The sequence below is a fragment of the Callorhinus ursinus genome, unplaced genomic scaffold (genome assembly GCF_003265705.2).
Source record: "Callorhinus ursinus isolate GAN/ISIS: 27379988/994484 unplaced genomic scaffold, GSC_fseal_2.0 scaffold51, whole genome shotgun sequence".
NCBI lineage: Eukaryota > Metazoa > Chordata > Mammalia > Carnivora > Otariidae > Callorhinus > Callorhinus ursinus.
In genome coordinates, this window is record NW_027397113.1 from 682,664 (window position 1) to 702,863 (window position 20,200).

At 56.0% G+C, this 20,200-nt stretch overlaps 1 protein-coding gene across 1 annotated transcript in view; it reads left to right on the forward strand.

The window, feature by feature from the left end:
- Nucleotides 1-20,200, forward strand: part of KCNQ1 (potassium voltage-gated channel subfamily Q member 1) — a gene marked incomplete at its 5' end in the record, with an annotated part of 315,610 nt that overhangs the window by 59,509 nt on the left and 235,901 nt on the right. The window lies entirely within an intron of this gene.

Sequence of the window (20,200 nt, forward strand, 5' to 3'; positions counted from 1 at the left end):
GGGGTGATCAGTCTGGCTACGGGTTTGGTGATTTTATCAATCTAAAAGAACCAACTTTTTTTTTTTTAAGATTTTATTTATTTATTTATTTGACAGAGAGAGACACAGCGAGAGAGGGAACACAAGCAGGGGGAGTGGGAGAGGGAGAAGCAGGCTTCCCGCCGAGCAGGGAGCCCGATGCGGGGCTCGATCCCAGGACCCTGGGATCACGACCTGAGCCGAAGGTAGACGCTTAACAACTGAGCCACCCAGCTGCCCCTCAACCAAAACCAACTTTTGATTGGGGTTTCAATATTTCTTTTTTGTGATTTCATTGGTTTCTGTACTGATTGTTATTTTTTACTGTGCTTACTTGGTTTTCCTTGGCTGTCCTTTTTCTTGTTTGTTAAGGTGGAAGCTGAAGACACTGACTAGAGGTCCCTCTAATATGGGAATTTGGGGGTAGGCCTTTCCCCTAAAGACTGTAATTGCATCCCACAGATCTTGATGTGTTATGTTAGTTTCATTCCATTCAAAATAGTTTCTAATTTTCTTTTTGTTTTCTTTTTTGATGCCTGGATTCTTTAGGAGTATATTCCTTACATCCCAAACATTTGAGGATTTTCAAGATACCTTCCTGATACTGATGTCTGCTTTAATTCATTTGTGGTCACAGAAAACACTTAGTATATTGGATTCCTTTAAAATGCATTAAGACTTGTGTGATGGCCCAGCGTATGGTTCGTGTTGGTAGGTCTCGCACTGGGCACGGGGAAACGGTGTGTATCCTGCTGTCGGGGGGACTGCCCCGCAAACCTCGACTAGATGGCTGTGGTCAGCAGTGGGGTCTGCTGCGCCCTCCCTGGTGTCCTGGCTGCCTGTTCTGCCGATGACCACAGGCTCCGAGACCTCCAGCTCTGATCGTGGGGCTGTGTGTGTGTGTGTTCTTCCAGGGCTGGTCACTCACGCGCAGTATATTGTGAGGCTTTGCTATTGGGGCGTCAGTATTTAGGACCGTGTGTCCTCCAAGGAGCAGGCCCCCTTATCACTGTGAAGCTGCCTTCTTTATTCCTGGCCATGTTTTTGCTCTGGAATCTACCTGCTCAGATATTAACACGGCCCCTCCAGTTTTCTTTTCCTTAATGTTCCCCTAGTGTATCTTTTTCATTTATTTTGCTTTTACCCTACATGTGTCTTTCTACTTCAAGTGGGCTTCTTGTGTGAAGCATATGCTGAGTCTTACCCAAGTCCGAGTGTTCTTTGGATGCGGAAGAGTTCCGCTCATTTGCTTTGATTAGTATGACTTGTATCCTTGGTCTCACCTCCATCATAGTCTTTAATAATTGTGTGTCTTTTGTCGCCGTTGGTGTGCTGGTTTTCCCCACAGGACATGTGTCCTTCGCTCCACAGAAATACTCTAGGATTCGGGAAGGCTTGCGCTTCTGTTCCGACGGTTGTGCCTGCGCTCACACCTGTGACATTTCCCGGCCCTGTTCTCTCACGTCACAGTCTGGCGTGCTGACACTCACCCACACCCCCGAACGCCCGCCTGCTCCCCAAACACGAGCAACTCGCGTCTGCCTTTCGTGGGTCTGGCTCCTGCCCCGCGCCGGCGCAGGCCTGGCTGGCCCTTCTGTGCCTCGGTGGGATGGGGCCTCGGCCACCTGCGTGTGCCCCCTGCGGGGGCCTCTGCCTCCCCCTGCAGGGTGTCGGGGGACCCCGGAGCTTGTGGGGACCCCAGAGGCAGGGGGCTTGCTGGCCCCAGGGCAGGAAGGCAGTCGGGCCTGGGGAAGGATAGAACAAAACTGCACCGTGAGTGTGCCTGTGTTTCTTGTGTGGGCCCCACGTCCCTCCCCCCACCGGGACGGCAAGAGCTGCTGGGACACAGCGTGGACATGAATGGGCAGGGTGTGTGCCAAGGACTTCTTTTTAGCATTCATTTTATAAAACTGGTAGACTATTTGTCCCAGGGTTTTTAAGCTTACAGAAAAGTTGAGCAGAAAGTACAGAGGTCCCGAATACCTGCCATCCCCCGCCCCAGCGTCCCCCACTGTCCTCATCACGCGTCAGTACAGGGCATTTGTCACAATCGATGAACCGACGTTGGTCTGTGACCGTTCACTCACGTACACAGTTTACATTAGGGGTCACTCTTAGTGCACTTTCTGTGGGTGTTGACCGACGTGGAAGGACGTGCTGTATCATGCAGAGGAGTGTCACTGCCCTGAAGGCCCTCTGTGCCCCCTCTGTGCCTCCCTCCCAACCCTGAGCCCCTGCAAGCCCCAGATCCTCAGAAGCAGACGGCGCCGGCGGTGGGGCTCGGCCCCCAGGGTTGGGGTTCTCTGCACTGGCGCCGCTCCCGGCATCTCCACACACATTGTGCAGGCTCCTGCCTGGTGTGCAGGTGTGCCCTGGGCTGGTCAGGCCAGGGCCGCCATCTGACTCCCCAGTGGGTGCATCCAGAAGTGGGGTCCTGGGCCCACGTCTCGGCCTTGCAGGCAGGTTGGGCCCTGACGGTCAGTGGCCTCGAGCCAGCCAGCACTTCTGCTCCTTCTGTCTCCCGTAAGCCTTCACGCTCCTTGGCCATGATCTGGGCTGTGCTCTGAGCATCCCCAGAGTAAGGGCACCCCCACAACCTCCCGTGGACAGGTCTGGGTTTGGCTGTGTTGGGGTTAGAGGTCGGGCTCTCCAAACTGGTGCCACCGGGCTCGGTCCCAGGCAGCTGTGTGTCTGGAAGGCCCTGGGCCCACGTGTGCCCTGTGGCTTCTGGACATGGGCTTCCCTTCACCCCTTGTCCAGAGCGTGCTGGCCACCCGCCTGGCTCTCTCCCTCAGCCAGGCCTCACCGGCACCCACGACATGGCGGTCAGGACAGACCTCCTCAAAAAGCGAATGAGATTGGTCGCTGCCTTGTTTAGAACTCTCCGGAAGCTTGAAGGGACACCCACAGCCCTCCCTGTGACCCACAAAGCCCCTCGAGGTAGGGTTCCTGCTCGGCTCCCCCAGCCCCGCCTCCCAGACTTGGCCTCCCTCATGTCCAGCCTTCACCATGGGCCGCCCTCCCATCCTTCTAGCTGTAGCTCGTGTGTCACTTCCACCGGGAGGTCTGCCCTCCACTGTCCCTTCACCGTCGCTCACTCGCCAGCACTTGGGTCCCCCCCAAACAATGAGCCTTTTTGGTCCCTGTGCTGGGGTCTCCGCAGAGGAAGAGCCCCCAGTACTGTGGCTTTCTTCCATGTGGGGTACCCTAACGATCACCCCACCGCCCCCACGTCAGGTCGCTCTAGGGATTAAGTGAAATGGTGTGGGTGGAAGATGGAAGAAGCCAACATACTTTGAAGGTCACAGAAAGCTCAGAACTCTGCAAATTCCCTACTGAGCAACTCTGAGTGTGCATGTGGGGTGGGGTGGGGGCTGGAGAGCCGCCTGGAGTGAGCCGGGAGCCCTCACCAGTGGGGCTGGGGATGTACCTCCCAAGGTCGGAGTGCCAGGGTGGGAATCCGAGCCAGCGTGTGAGTCCACGTCCCCCAAAGGCGAGTGGGACATGGGCTGTGAGTCTGGGGCTGGTGGAGAAGGCTTTCTGGGCGGGGGACGGCTCAGGAGCTGCTGCAAGGAGCCTGAAGGACCCCCCCCCCTTGGCAGCAGGGCAGGCTGCAGGTGGCCCTGGGCTCAGCCCAGGATTGGGTTGCAAATAGGGTTGGGGTCTCAGGCATGAGGTTTGGACACGATCCAGTCGTGGGGCTTTGTGGATGCCTGTTTCCCAAGTGTCTCTTGTGCACCCGGCCCGGGGCGTGGACATGAGCCAGACTGAGTGTGAGGCGCCCTTGGGAGCTCTTGATGGAGCACAAGACTGGTGGAGGCAGGTGGTCACCAAGACTCGAGGGGACGGCATGCTGCATTCAGTCCCCGGAAAAAGTGCCGAGGAGGACAATGGGGGTGCAGGAGACCTCCTGGGCGGGGGTGGGGGGGGCAAGCCGGCACAGCAACACAAGTCCCGGATGGCAGGAGCTTGGTGGGCCTGCTGAATGCCAGGCGTCCACTCTGGGCACCTCGGGGTCAATTTTGGACTCAGGATATTTTTTAAAAAATCTCCAAAAACCAACTCTTTGATTTAGCGCATCTCTCCTTTTACTGTTAACTCATCTTTTACAAGGGGATCGATTTGCTTGTACATCTCTTAGGCGGGCTGCATTGTTTGTCCGATTTCTGCCCGTTTTCCACTTGAGCTTACGGAGCCCTAACTTCCCAGCAGTGAAACCGCCCATCTCTAGGTGTCCGGGTCAGCAGGTCATGGCAGATGTCTGCAGTCCCACGACCACGGCCACAGTCACCCTCTAGAACATTCCCATCACCCCCGAAAGTGCCTTTGTGCCCCTTGGCAGCTCCCCCCGCCCCCGCGCCCCCAGCACCTGGTAATCAGGGATGTTTCCTGTCCCCATAGTCTTGCCTTTTCTAGAACGTCATATGAAAGGCATCCTGCAGTACAGAGCCTTTGTGTCTGGCTTCTTTCACGGAGCAGAATGCATTTGAGCTTCATCCATGTTGTGGCCTGTGTTCACTACTTTGTTTCCTTTTAATTGGAAAGGATAAAATGTACCACAGTTTGTTTATCTATTCACAGGCTGATGGACATTTGAGCTCTTTCCAGTTTTCTGCTGTTATGATTAAAGCCGTCCTGATTATTGCATACAGGTTTCGAGTAGCCCTATGCCTTGATTCCTCTTGGGTAAATCCCTCGGTGCGGTTGATGCTCGCGGACCTTGCTCAGAAACCATGAGCTCTTTCCCACGGTTTGCTCCGTGTTGCGTTCCTCCCATCCACGCACCACTGTGTCGGTCGCTCCGGGGGCTCATCCGCGCTCAAAACCGCCCGGTCCGCACTGTTGCGGCAGGCGCGTGGCCATACCTCACAGTTTCGGTGGCATTTCCTCAGTGACCAGCGACACCCAGAGCCTTGGGCTCATTAGCCACGCACACACGCACACCGTCTGACCAAGGGCGCGGCTTCTCTCCCACCTTAATCATCGGACCGGTTCCTATAATCGAGATTTAAATCTAGACATTAGATTTGGATGGTCAGACATGCGTTTTCCCAATACCTACCCCCTCTCCCCGGATCTGTGGCTTCTCATTGCTCCTTAACACTGTCTTTCAGAAGAGCTGAAGTTTTTAATTTTGACGAAGTCCAATTTTTCAGGGTTTGTTGTTTTTTTTTCCTTTAAAGGTTCATGTTTTTTGTATTCTGTCTAAGAAATATTTGCCTAATCCAAGGTTACAAAGACTTTTCTTCTATATTTCTGTAGAAATTTTCTAGTTTTACGTTCTGTGTTTATATCTGTGATTCATTTCAAGTTTAATTTTATATGCAGTGACAGGTATTAAATCTTTCCTGCATGTGGTTATCCAATTGTTCCAGTGCCGTTTTTCCATCGAATTAGTTTGACACCTTTGATGAAAATCAGTTGACCATATGCGTGGCTCTGCTTCTGGACTTTCTAATCTGTCCTTCCACTCTGCCACACTGTCTTGATTAATGTGACTTTCATAGTAAGCCTTGAAATCAGGCTGCGTTAATCCCTCAATTTTGTTCATTTTCAAAAGTATGTTGGCAATTCTAGCCCTCTGCATTTTCACCTAAAGCTTAGAGTTAGTTTGTTAATTTCTACAAAAAAAAAAAAAACAAAACCCCACAGAAACCCCTGCCTGAATGTTGATTAGGGCCGGGGCGAGTCGGCCATACACTTAAGTCCACTGCACGTCTTTGTAATGTTCAGCTTTTCTGCTTCCTGAACACGATGTGTCTCTGCACTTATTTAGATATTTTTACATACCCCTCACCCGTGTTTTACAGTTTTGAGGGCGCAGATCTCACACATAATTTGTGTGGTTCGTGACTATTTTATGTTTCTGACACCGAAATGGTACGATTTTCTCAATTTCACTTTTGGATTGTTTGTTGCTAGCATGTTGACCTTGTATCCTATGGCTTTGCTAACCTTATTAGTTCTGGAAGCTTTTTTTTTTTTTTTGTAGATTTTTTAGGATTTTCTATGGTGACGATCGTGTTGTCCCAAACAAAGTCAGGGTTTTTTGTTTGTTTGTTTTTTGTTTTTTTTTTCCTTTCCAATCTCAGTGCTTTTTGCTCCTCATTCTTGCCTGATGCCCTGGCTTCCACGATGACATTTAGTAAATAGGAGAGAGTAGTCCCCTTCATCGGGTTCCCGGTCTCGGGGGATGTTTATCCTCTCGCCAGGAAGTGTGATGCACGCTGTGGGTTTGATAGGTGCCCTGAACCAGCCAGGGAATCTCCATCCCTTCCTACGTTGCTGGGAAGAGTGGCTCTTGGGGGCCCGGCTGTTGCATTTCATCTGAGGCTTTTTCTGTATCATTGAGAAGATTGTATGTGTTCTTTCTTTCTGCTTTGTTAATATGGTGAACGATCCTGAGTGATTTTCAGATAGCAAACACACCCAGGGTTCTTAATATAAAGCCCACTTGGTCATGATGCATTTCTAAAAAATAGATTGTTGGATTGGATTTGCTAAAATTTAGTGTCGAGTTTTTGCATCTGTGTTCATGAGGGATATTGTCTGTGGTTTGTTTGCTCATAATGTCTTTGCTTTTGGCATTAGATAACCAGTTGGGAAGTGTTCCTGCTTCGTGATTCAGGAAGAGTTAGCACGGGGCTGCTGGGCTTGCTTCCATGCCGGACAGAACATGCAAAGCCATCGGGCCTGGGTTTTTCTTTGTGGGAAAGTTTTTGGTTAGAAATTTAATTTTTTTCACGGGTTTAGGGCTATTCTGTTTATTTCTTCCCGAGAAACTTGGGGTAGCTTGTGTCTCTGATATTCATCCCCCGAGGAGCAGGAACCCCCACCCATCTCATGACCATTACCCGTGGGCTGGGATGTGGGCACTCGAGGGCCGTCCAAAGGCAGGGGACCCTCCTCAGTGCCCTGATAGGGGGCGCGGGCTGGTGTCCCAGAGCTGTTCCCAGCCCTCTCCCAAGCCCCTCGCTGCTGGCTGCCCAGCTGGGCACCGCCTGCGGGCACGCTGGTGACAGGACGCGGTGGGAGGCAGCGGGGGCCCGAAGATCAGACCTCCTCTGTTTCCTTCCAGCCCCATTCTCGGGAAGGCCACCCCTTCTCAGAGGAATGAAATTCAAGTAGACAGCCCTTGGAGCCCACGGCACGTCTGCTTTTGTCTTACGCTTTTACTCTGTAAACTCCAGCCCTAAAACAACATACATCCTTCTGAAGCTGTTCACATATTAGCTCTTAAAACAGCAAAATCCGTGCACAATTTCCTCTCAATCCCTTAAAACATTCCTGAAAGAAAAAAAAAACTGTTTAAATTCACCGCCTGTCATTACAATCTCTGGACATGCAGGGCCGACTGGGGTAGCCGGCCGCCGGGACGCAGAGCAGCGGGGCCTCCGCACGCGCACCCTGCAAAGACCCATGACAGACGCGGGCCTGCCCGCCCTCCCCCGGGGTGGCAGCCCCCCGACCGCCGGGTCCTTGGAGCCCCTCAGCCTCTGCTAAAGTAAACACTATTCAAACCGAGGCAGAACCTTTCAGCACTTCCACCAGATAATTAGAAAGGGTTTTCATCCCCGAGTCTCTCTCGGTTTGGTAAACTTCTTGTTCTGGGTAAATTCTTAAATAAGTCATTTTTAGAAGCTCAGGCGCTCAGCAAATAAAACTACGCGCCCTCCCCCCCCCCGTCCCAGCCCCCCCATCCCAGCCGGCTAAGGTGGCCATCACAGGGGTGGAGCTTTGCTGGGGCTAACGGCCCTCAGCAGTGAGGTTCCGGGGCTGAAAATAAACCCCATTTAGCTGGCCCATAGACGGAAATAGCCCTGTCTGGGGAAGACGGGGGATTTGCTTTAAATACGTGTAAAGCTGGCTGCTGGGCGGCTAATGGTGTCTGCAGCCGGGCACGGGCGGTCTCTGGGCCTCCTGCTTCCCTACCACAAATTGCAGGGTGGCCCGCCCAGCTACTCCTGTGTGCGCGAGGCCCCGAGTGTGATTCACGGAGCTCTCAGCCCCAGAGGCCCCGAGTGTGATTCACGGAGCTCTCAGCCCCAAGGCCACGCGGTGGGGCTCAGTGGGGGGTTCAGAACCTGCTTTCCAGAAAGCCCCACCTGCCTTCTTCACTGTTCAGAGCACTGGACACCGCCCCCCCCCAAACCCACCTTCTTCTGCCCCCGGGCCTTTGCTTCTGCTGTCAGCCTGGGATGCTGCTTCCAGCATTTTGGGTTCTGTCTTCAGAGCCGAGATTTTTCCATGCCGTGGGGAAGGCACAGGCCGGTGTTCGCCTATGCAGAGAAAGACACCGTCTCACCAAGGCCTGCAGGACCCCCTTCCCAGGAGGAGAAAGCTTTGGGGGCTGTGACACGGACACCCGCAGGGACTTTTGTCCAGCCCTTGGTCTGACCTTGATGATAACTTGGAGCCCCCAGGCACCCATGCTTTCCCCTTTAGGCCAGAAGTCTACGTTCCAGGTGTAGGCAGGTGGATTATTTCTGAGGCTGTGAGAGGAGACCTGTCTCAGCTTCTGATGGTTGCTGGCCATCTTCGAAGTTCCTTGGCTCATGGATGCATCATCCCGTCTCTGCGCCATGCCCACGTGGTGTTCTCCCTGCACGCGCCCATCTACACCCTGTTTGTTAGGACGCCAGTCATGTTGGGTTAGGGCCCACCCTAATGACCTGGTCTTAACTAATTACATCTGCAAAGACCCTATTTTCAAATAAGGTCCCATTAGCTGGTCCTTGGGCTCAGGACTTCACATGAGATTTGGGGAGGCACACTTCAGCCCCGAATGGTGTCTGGACAAGGGGAGTGGGGTGGGACTGTGAAGCAGGGGATCTTGGGGGTCATTCTGACCCATCCTGTTTTGATATGAGAGGCCGGTGGCCCTCGGGGACTCTTGTCACCCATGGTCCAGTGGCTCCTGGCCTGCACCCTGGGTTTGGTGCTGTGCTCAGAGCCAGGGGCCTGGTCAGAGGAAGGGAGACAAGAGAGGTCCCTGTGCTCAGGAATTCTTGAAAATGGTTGCAGGGTTTCATGAAGTCTATAGAAGTAACGCTGGAGAGCCACTGATGGGGGTGAAGGGACAGGGAGGAGATGAAGTCACACAGATTCCTGTCTCTCTGGGGATGAAGCCATCGTAAGGGAAACTATGGTGGGAGCTCTTCCGATTGGAGCAGGTGTGGTTACAAGTTTCAGGCACTGAGGGCACACAGTGATGGAACGAAACAGTTTAGTGAAGCGTCCACACTCAGGAACGAGGAGGGAAGGGGTAATACGTTAGTGAAGCGTCCACGCTCAGGAACGAGGAGGGAAGGGGTAATACGTTAGTGAAGCGTCCACGCTCAGGAACGAGGAGGGAAGGGGTAATACGTTGACCACCTCTCCACCTCAGAGGAAAATGAAAGAAACAACAACATAAATACCAAATAGTAGGATGGGAAAAATCAAACCGGGTGTATCCAGTTTTACACTAAATGTAAATGGCCTGAATACCTCTATTAAAAAGCAGAGGACTCTGGAAAGGTTTTTATTTTTATTTTTAACAAATACGTTGAGGGAAATTCAGCAAAGCAAACTAATGACGGACAGTTGAAAAACAAAGGAACGGCCAAAGGAATGCCCCACAAGTACACACAAAAGCAGGGTGAGCAGTGTCTGTCTCTGCGTCGAGACAAGCCCACACGAGGCTTCTGGAGGAGATGTATTTGTGAACCCTGATGTGTCAAACGCCAAAAAAAAAAAAAAAAAAAAAAAAAGAATTGGTAAAACGAAAGCTACTGGAAATGCAGGGCAAAACAGGTTAAACTTTAATGCACCTCTGAGACTAGGACAGTTCTGGGGAACACAAAATATGTGGGCATGTAGACAGTCCATGTTGCAGTGGGCTCTAACAGTAATCTAAAACAATGGTCTCTGTTACCTACAGCCATGTAACAAGCATCCCCAAACCCCATGCCTCCACGCACCTGTCCCAAGGGCCTCACTGATCCACAGTGTGGGCAGGGCTCTGTGGGGATGGCCCCTCCCTGCTTTGCCTGACCTTGGCAGCAGGCTCCACCCGGCTTCCCCACAGCTCAGTTCCCAGGACGGGAAATGGGCAGGCCTGGAGAGTGGGCATGATCCCTTGGCCACCTTCTTTTGGTGCATAGAGCCCAGATACAGCTGGAGGAGCAGCGAAGAATCTCGGGAGCATTGTAACTTTACAACCAGCACTGTAACTGTAGTGATAACAGAGATGTTCTCTTTCCTTACGCCCACGGAACACCGGTAGAACCAATCATTTCACTTGGCTGGGAAGAATCACCTAACACGTTCTGAGAAGTTGAGATGTACCTGGCTGTGATCAAAACCCAATACTACTAGAAATAAACAGATGCAAGTTTACCACAAAGGCCCCGCCGTTTGGGAATTAAGCAGCGCTCTCCTCGGTCACCATCAGGACGAATAGGAGATGAACGTGGAGGGAGCATGCTATGTAGGGTCGTGGAAAGTCAATCCCTCTGTGTGGTAGGAAGCACTTTCCCAGCCTGCCCCCATCCCCAGCACCGACTGTGGACACCTGCAGTCCTCATACCATTGCCCACGGTTACTTGGTAGTGGCTTCCTTGTGTGGCAATGTTGTCTCCCCATGTGGCTGGAAATTCACTCATTAAAAGCAAATAATAGGTAAAATGCGTACATTATACACACACGCGCGCATGTATTCATAGACTACCTTCTAGGTGCCTGCTCTTTGCCAGGTGCCCCAGGGGAGCCCAGGGGCCGTGTAGCTGCCTCATGAGTCTGTGAGAAGCCCGTTCTGAGCAGAGAGAAGACCACTGCCCCTGGGGGGCCACTCCCTGGTCACATCTGCCTCCCCCACCACAGCCAGGTGTCCGGGAGTGGCTGGGCCCCAGTCCACCTCCCAACCTCGAGAGCACCCAGGTGGGGCAGGGGGAGTGGGTAGTGCTTAAGCACTCCAGGGATGCTGGCACATGGTCTTATACTGCAAGCCGGGTCCCAGCACCAGGGCACCTTGCCTAACCACCGGAATCATGAGTGACTGGAGGTGGCCTTGGTACAGCACGCAGTCCATGGGCAGGGAGGGTGACCGCCGGGCAGCGTTTCCTCAGAGGCTGCGCCAGGCAGCCTGCGATCCAAGGATGATGGGCCTGAGGGTATGTTAGGGCCACGGGTGTGGCCGAGTACTCTCTTAGTCTTACCCCCCCAACCCCCCGAATACGCACATCGCCGTGGGGTTCAGACCCCTCTGCGGTGCCACAGGTGACGGCCAAGGGGGGTTTGCAGGTACCTGCAGAGCTTCGGACAGAGGAGGAAGCTGCTGGAGGCCGACACGGAGCTGGGGAGGTTCCTGTGGTTGGGCCAGCCTGAGACCTGGCTGCAGGAACCCCTTGCTCAAAATTTGTCCTCAAGTCTTCTTACCTCCTCCACCCCCCAAGACCGTTTGGCCTCCACCGAACTTTCCCCAGGAAGCCCAGGCCGGGAGGAGGTGACCTGTCTGCGAGTCAGGACACCTACGGCCCGGCCCCACCAGCCACTGAGCCCAGGGGTGCGGCTGGGGATGGTGGTTCAAGGGGAGCCTTGGGACCTGACCCCAGCCAGGGGGCCGAGGAGTGGGGGGCCCCTGGGGCCTCACTGCACCCCCAGGCAGCCTGGAGAGCAGGCTGCCCCAGAGCCATCCGCTCGGGTAGTGACTGAGGTGGGGGGCAGCGCCATGGCCCCTCACCAGGCCAGGGGGCCGGACGGCAGCTGTTGCGCACTCGCCGGGCCCGGCGGCTGATAGATGGGAACGTCCGTCTCCATGGTGACGGAACTAGCGTCATGGCCTCTCCTGCTTGGCCTGCAGAATGGCCATCCCAGACAACTGGCGGGTGGGGCTCATTCTCCGGGGAGAGTGGCCCAGTAGTACCTCCTGAGTCGCCCCCAAACCCATGACGACCTTTCATGGGTGGGATGGCACCCGAGGTGGCTGGCTTGTCCAGGCTCTCCACCCCCAGGCAGGGGGCTTCTACCTCCTCACGGGGCCCTCATGGGGATTTGGGGTGGCTGGCCCCTTGAGGAGAGGTTGCGTGGGGTCCCCAAAGCACCCATGGCTTCAGACCTACATGGGGGTGGAGACCCACATCGCACCCACAGGGAAGTAGTGTCTGACCCTGGGTCCCTCGGCCCCCTGGATTGTGGCACCCACCCTGGCCCCTTTGAGTCCCAGGTGGGTGCTCTGCTAGGGCCCAGCGCTGGACCGTGCTTCCAGAGTGAAGGCAGACCCCGGCCTTGGGGAGATGGCCAAGGAGGTCGGGAGGGGTCCCCTGGGCTGGGATGAGTCCCACTGCCTTGTCAGGAGGCTGGGAAGGCCAGGGAGACACGTCAGGTCCAGATGGGGGTGTCGAGAGCTTGGGGTGCCTCAGGGTCGGGGGTCAGGTCAGGAGGGGCATCTGTGCCGCAGGCCGCCTGGGGGGTCCTGAGACGGGGCTGGGCAGGCCTTGGCGTGCCAGGCCCAGACCAGGCCGGGGACTCTCCACCCCTCCACGCTGCGCCCTCTCCCCCACCTGTCCCCGGGAGGTCCCCTCTATCCTGAGCCCATTCAGTGCCACCCGTCCTACGGTCCTTCCGTGGCATTTCCACAGACCCGAGGGGCTCTTCTTGTTTCAGCGCCCCCCCACTGCCCCAGGAGGTGGACACCCCCAGGCCCCCATTTTGTAGATGAGGATGCTGAGGCGTGGGAAGGGTTGAGCGGCCCACTGGGGTCCCTGCCCTGGGGGTTCGGTGATGCTCTGTCTTGCCGTCCTGTGGGGGAGTGGGGGCTTTCAGGGGCCCGCCCCTCTCTCCCAGCCCCGAGCTCCCCTCGGGCATCAGGGCCCCCTTCCCTGTCCTCCCGGTGGCTGACTCGGGGCCTGGCCCACACGCTGCCTGGAGCAGGGAGCAGACCCTGTCAGGGCCACCTCAGGGAGCCAGGACCTCAGGCAAGAAGCAGGGGGGTCCAGGGCCAAGGTCGTGGGGCTACACATTTGGGGGCCTATGGGGCAGGAGGGCTCCCCGTGGCGGGGCTGGGGGGAGTTGACAGGCGGGGTACGCTCCCCGCCCCAGCACAGGCCTCCTGCCCCCTCTGCCGGGCTGAGCCGTGGCGCCTGTCCCAAGGTGGGGCGGCTCGGGCAGGGTGGGGCTGGCGTCCCACGGGGTGGGCGGCAAGTGTGCCCGGAGGGCCCCAGCTGTGCGCAGCACATGTCCCCGGGAGGCCCAGGAGCCCGCACCGCGGGCGCGCACTGGGAGCAGCTGACCACAGGCGGTCCGCAGACAAAGGGTGCTTTGAGCAGCCTGCACGCCTGCTTCGTGCTCTCAGGCCAGATGACTGTCCCGGGAATGCCGAGACCGCCTCCCTCTGCGGCTTATCGGGTCCCACTTGGAGGCACAACAGCTGGGCTGGCCCCAAAGCCTGCCGTCCGGGATCTGCTGGAGGGACCACGGGCCCCCCCGCCGCCCCGTGGGGATGCCTCCTGGCCCCGGGCTGGCCCCCAGGTTTTCCAGGCTTGTCAGGGGAGAAGGGGAAGACCCTCACGCTGGTCACCCATGCCCCTGTGCTGGTGGGTGGCCTGGTTTGGTCCCCATGACCACCCCCCCTTCCAGGTCTCTGGGCCCCCACCTCTGCCCAGCGAAATCCTGTTTGCCCCGGACAGTTGGGCATCCTTCTCTCCAAGGAGGCCTTTGAGGGGACCAGGAGCTCCTGCAAAGCCTCCCCAGGCTGCACCCCTGAGCTGGCCATATCCAGGGAGGTGGTGGTGCCTTTTGTCCTTGGCCCCAGTTCCTGCTCTTTCTCATCCCCCACCCGACAGCCCTCAGGCCCCTCCACCCCACAGTCCCTGGCACTTAATCCTTTGTGGCTGGTCGTCCACCTCTCTTTAAAATGTTTCACGTAAAGATAACGGAGTAGTAACATCACAGAGCCCGGGGATAGAGCAAGAGTGAGGGTCTGTGAGGCTGCCTCTACTGTTTAGCAAAAGAAAAATATTTTCCGTCCCAAAAGTCAGGATGTAAGCTCAGCTAATCTGAGCGGGTTTAACCTTCAGGCCGTCCTGCTATCTGTCACATGGGAGCAGTTCGTGGCGGGGATGCTCCCGGTGCTTCTAAATCCTGCGAGGCCGGCAGCGCTGAGCCTCAGAACACATGGGCTTTGGACAATCTTCCCGCCGCCGAGGATCCACTGGCTGATAAAGGAGGCACAGTAGATAAGGCGACCAGCGACCTTCATCCTTCTCTGAGTGCCGTGGGTCCACAGAGTTACGAAATGCTTGAGTAATCACCAACCTTTCCCCCGTGCGCACTCACAGAAGGCACCAGATAAGCACCTGCTTTTCGGACCCTTTATCTCCACTCTTGGGATTTGCAGATCTGCTGTCACAACACCGTTACCCCAAACACCGAAGGCAGGTGTGGGCCGGTGTGCGGGCCACGTGCACCCTTGTGAGACCCGGAGCTTTTTTTCCCCTCAGTCGACTCGGACCTGGTGTCTGTCAGCAAAACAGCAAGATTTCAAGTCGGGCCTCACAGTGCCGTCCCGGGAGCAAGCACGCCTGGGCTGTGGCTCGTCTGCACCGGGGTCCAGAGCCTTCCGGGAAGCGCCTCGCATGCCCTGGCCACACCGTGATGAAACAGGGCGAGCGGAAGTGTAGAGACCCCCCACTCACGGCCACCACCCCCGGCTGGCCCTCTGCACCTCGCTGCCCCTGTGGTCCCTGCAGAAGGGGACCCGGCAGGGTGCCGGGCTTTGGGCTAGCAGCGGCCAGAAAGATGGGGACTCGGGGCGCCAGGATGGGGGAGCAGTGACTCTCCCAGCCGCAGGTGGGGTGACACGTGGGGTCTGGTGGACGGAGGGGCCCCCAGCGTGCATGTCTATGTTGTGGTAAAGCACACACCGCGTTCACCGTTCCAGGTACACACTCAGCATCTAGTGCGTTCACGGTGTTGTCCAACCACCACAGCCCTGTAGTTCCAGACTCTCCCATCCCCCCCAAAGGAAAGCCCCTTAACCGTGGGCAGCTGCCCCCCCCCGCTCCTCCCTCCCCCAGCCCCTCACACCCACTAATCTGCTTTCGTTTTACAGAGTCGTGGTAAAGTACACATACCGGACGATTTATCAGAACTGTGTCTAGGTGCACAGCTCAGGGGCACTAAGCACATTCACGGTGTTGTGCAACCGTCCCCACCGCCCGTCTCCAGAACGTTCCATCTTCCCAAACAGAAACTCTGTCCCCGTGAGACACCGACCCCCCAGCCCCACCCCCCAGCCCTGGGGCCCACGGCGCTGCTTTCTTTTTTTAAAAAATTCCACTTATTGAAACTAAAAAAGCAAAGCAGTTCACTCATTTCTCCCCGCCAGCCCCCGACCTTTGGCCACCGAGTCCATGAGCTTAGTTTCACATGTATGTTTAGATTCCACGTACAAACGATTGCTGGCTGACGTGGCCACTCACCACAATGCCCTCGAGCGCCGTCCGTGCTGTTGCAAATGGCAGGATCTCGTCCTTCTGATGGCTGAGTGATATTCCACCGTAGATACAACATCCCTTCTCTATCCGCTCATCCATCCGCGGCCGGGCAGGCTGCCTGCATGCTGGCGGCGGTCAGTAATGCCGCCCTGAATGTGGGGTTGCCATGTGTTCTTTTGAATTAGTGTTTTTGTTTCTTTGGGGTAAATACCCAGTGCGATTGCTGGGTCATAGGGTAGCTCTAGTTTTAACTTTCTGAGGACCCTTCACACTGTCTGCCGGAGTGGCTGCACCAGCTTGCGTTCCCACCGGCGGTGTAAGAGGGGTCCCCTTTCTCCGCATCCTCACCAACACTTGTTTTTTGTGTGTGTTTTTGATTTTAGTTGTTCTGACCGGTGTGAGGTGCTATCTCATCATGGTTTTGATCTGTGTTTTCTGGATGCCGAGTGATGTGGGGCATCTTTTCCTGTGTCTATTGTTCACTTGTATGTCTTCTCTAGAGAAATATCTATTCAAAATCTTTACCTATTTTTTAATTGGGTTCTTGCTTAGGAACCGTGTTTGTAAAAGTCATCGTAAACGATACAGACAACATCACTGTGAGCCACCCCCACCACCTGCCACCAGTGAGACCCACAGGAAAAGCCCAGGATCAGCCTGAACTGAGGCTCATGGGACGACACGGGTGAGGGGCCAGTCGGCCGCTCCGTCCCCCAGGGCCCCCATCTCAGCTTCCGGCTGAGTAAGTGCTCAGCTCTGTACCTCGATCTCTGCACCCACCCTGGCTCATGGGCCCCTCGTCCGTGATGCTGACCGCAGCTGGGAGGTGGCCTTACTTTGGCTGTGTGACAGTGGCCAGGGCGGGAGGGGGCCCTTTGTCCCTCTGGTTTGACTGTGGTCTCGGCCAGATCCCGGTCCCAAGCCCAGCCTCTCTCCTTGTATCTGCGGGGCAGAGCTCAGGGCCGCGCTCCGTCAACACCCCAGCCTGCCGGCCTGCATCCTTGACCCGGGTGCACACCCAGGAACCAGGCAGAGCCGAGAGGGCCTCTGGGCTGGCTGTGTCTTCGATGGGGGAGCCAAGTGGTTTCCATGGATGGGGTGGATGGTGTTCCCGGGGGGTGGTGGGGGCTTGAGCTGGCCTGAGAAGGGCATGAGGACCCAGAGAGGGGCCGTGTGTGTTGGGGGGGCACCAGGAAAGTCCCAGGCACAGAGCACTGGGGGGCTGGGGTCAGGGCAGCACCTGGGGTATGGATCTGCCTTGGGTTAATGGGACGCTCTCAGGATAGGCTGGGGGTGAGGCCTGGGAAGGGGGCCTCATACCCTGACCTCACTATCTCGACAGTGAGGAGGGACAGAGGTGGCTTGAGCAGAGGGCCTGGGGGAGGTAACAGCTGTTGGCAGGCTCTGGGAGGAGCTTGAGGCCCCTTTAGTTCACCTTTGGGCTTGCTTAGGGCCTGGTATGCAAGGACAGATGGCCCTTGGGCCTGCTCCTGCCAGGTGGGGGAAAACTCAGGGCACAGAGGGTGGCCAGGCGTGGGGGTCACCCCTCCTGTGCCTGGGCCACTGAGGCTAGAAGCTGGCCTCCCTCAGCCCAGAACCAGGAGGAGAGGGTCCTGCCCTCCCATGAGCCTGCTGTGGACTGGGGGTGTCGTCCGGGGGTCAGCCCTCCTGCAGGCCCCATACCACCCCCCACTCCCCAGTCTCCACAAGTGGACGGTCAAGCCCAGTCACACCCCTGTGCATCCTCCAGCCTGGGGGTGGCCAAGGCACCTCCTGGGAAAACATCCCAGGACCCCTGCTGTTCAGGAGCTTTGGGCTAGCCCGTCCAGCCTTCCTGAGCCCAGGTCAGAGGACAGGTGGCTCCAAGAGATAGCAAAGGGCCAGGCTGGCCGGGAGATCTGCCCCAGGAGTGCTTGAACCGCAGGGAGCCTCCAGAGGTCCCAGCAAGCAGCACCCACGTCTGAGGCCCTGGCACTCGAGGCTGCCGGTGGTGGAGGTCATTTTGTCTCTGAGCGAACGTCCAACCCCAAGGTCTCATGCCTCCCGATGGTAAAGGGCTCCTGCCTGTCCTTCCCAGCATGCCCACCGCATGGCATCTGTGAACTCGGCCCCGCCTGGGTCTGGGCCTCGCTTGAACACCATGAACGCCCCATGCAGCCCGCCTGCAGCCAGCCGGGCCTCGTGCTGCATTCCAGACTCAAACAGGATTTGAGGATTAGCATTGTTTTAAATTATTCCTACACCTCAGCCCTGCAGAGGGGAATCCGTGTTCTCAGACTGCCGGCCCTGGGAGAGCAGGGGTAACTCTGAGCTGCGGACCAGGTTCTCCCAACGTGTGAGAGCAAAGATAATTTGGTGGAGGAGACACGGCCATCCCTAATAGTTACTTATTTTTTTAAGTTTGTTTTTTTTTTTAATAAGATGTTTCTAGTACTTTAAATCTCTTTAGGACACAACTGAAGGGGGTATTTAAATAATAAGCAAATACAGCAAAATAAGAACAAAAACCACAAAGTGATGGGCCAGATGGTGAGTGGTTATGCGGAGCTGGGATGGAGGCTCCAGGAACAGCTCCTTTGGGGACCACCTGGCGGCCAGGTGAGCCCTCCTCCGTGAAGATGCCAGCGCCCATGTCTCCACTTCGGGAACATGGGGGGGTGGCCAAACGCCAGACTCCACAGACGGCCCCCTCCGTTCCCCGCGAGCACCTCACTGACCGCGGGCTCATCCCACCTACCGTGACCCGGCAGGGCCAGGTTCTCGGGGAGCACATAAACAAGACAAAGCCTTGTGCGGGCATGGGGCACTCTCGGCCTGCTCACTGGGTTTGTTCACACATTGCATTCATTCATTCAGGAGATCCACGTGGAGCTGGGGCTGGGGAGAGGGGCTGGGGGGTGAACGTGGCCCCGGCCCTGGTGGGCTCAGCCAGCCTCCAGCCAAGGCCACTGCCCCCAGAGCCAAGGGCGAGGTAGGAGCCGAAGCCAGCCATGTGAGGTCACAGAGCCTGCAGGTTTGTGCACCCCCCGCCCCCGGCTCTCTCGCCGTCCTCTACGGGATTCCACATTATGAAGGAGAACTTCCCTGCAAAAGGGAAGAGGTAAACTTTCCTGCGTTTTCTGCCATTATCCGCTGAGCTGGCTCCCAACACCAGCCGGATGGCAGAAGCACCCTAGTTAATGACACTTGGGAGCCAGGGGACAGTGTCCACCACCCCCTCATGGTGGGCTCCCTGGCGGGGAGGGCAGAGGGGGGCATGGGAGCAGGGGCCCCCTGCCAGGGCCAGACTTCAGGGGCATTACAGGACAGGGGGCTGGCTGGAGGCCAGCACGTCTGGCCTCTCCCCCTCAGCAGCGCCCTCGGGGGCGGGGGGTCTGTGCCGGAGAAGGCATCAGAATCTCTTTCCTTTGTGAGGCTGAGTGATATTCCCTTGTATGGATAGACCCCATTTTGTTAGGGCTGCTCAGGGTTCCTTGAGATTCCACGTGAATTTAAGATAAGTTTTTCTATTTCTGCAAAAAACAACTCATCGGGGTTTTGGGAGAGATGGCGTTGCATCTGTAGACCACTTTGGGTGGTGGTGGCCTCTCTGCCCCGCGCGGTCCAGGAACGTGGGGCGCGCCCGCGCTTCGGCGTCTCCCTCCACTTCTCGACATGGTATTTTCCCATTTTCACTCTGCAAGTCTTTGGCCTCCTTAGTTAATTCACAGCTATTTTACTCTTTTGGATGCTACTGTAAGTGGGTGTGTTTCTGTCATTTCTTCTGAAGATTGTTGTTCATTGTTGGTAGAGAGAATACGGCTGATTTGTGCTTGCTGACTTTGTACCCTGCCTCGCGGAATTCTAGTAAGATCTGACAGGTGCGTGTGCGTGTGTGTGTGGAATTTATGGCGTTTTCTACACATAAGGCCGTATCCCCTGTGAACAGAGGTCCTCTTACTTTTCCTTTCCATTCTGGACACTTTTTCTTTCTTTTCCCGTCTATTTGCTCCAGCCGGAGTGCGGAGCCCGGTGCCACACGGTGTGGCAGGGGTGAGTGTCCTTGCCTCATGCCTGATCGTAGAGGAAAAGCGTCCCGCCTTACAACTCCTATGGTCAATGGCGTGCTGTTTACTGTGGGATTTTCAGATGCGGCGTGTATTACGTACAGGTGGTCTCCTTGTAGTCCTGACTTGTTCCCTCTTTTCAATGCGAAGTGTGAGGCATTTTGTCTTAATGCTTTTTCGCATCAGTGGAGGTCCCGCGTTTCTTTTCCCCCCTTCGTTCTGTAAACTCAACGTATTCTACTGATCGATTTTCTTATGCAGAACCGTCCTTGCATTCCAAATGTAATTCCCATGTGGTCATAGCATGGGATCTCTGTAACACGCTCAGAAACCGGCTCGGAATCGGGTCTGGGCCCCTCTGTTCTTCCAGGGGCTTCCTCTGGCTTTGGTGTCAGGGGAATGCTGGCCTCACAGGACGAGTTAGGAAGCGTTCCCTCCTCTTCAGTTTTTTGGAAAAACTTGAGAAAGATTGGGATTAGTTCTTCTCTGAATGTTGAGTAGAATTCACCAGTGAAGCCTCAGGTCCATGGCTTCTCTTCGATGGGAGAGTTTTGATCACTGGCTCAGTCTCCTTGCTAGTTATAGGTCTACTAAGGTTTCCCATTTCCTCCTGAGTAATCTTAGTAGGCTTGTGTCTCTAAGAACCTGTCTGCTTCATCT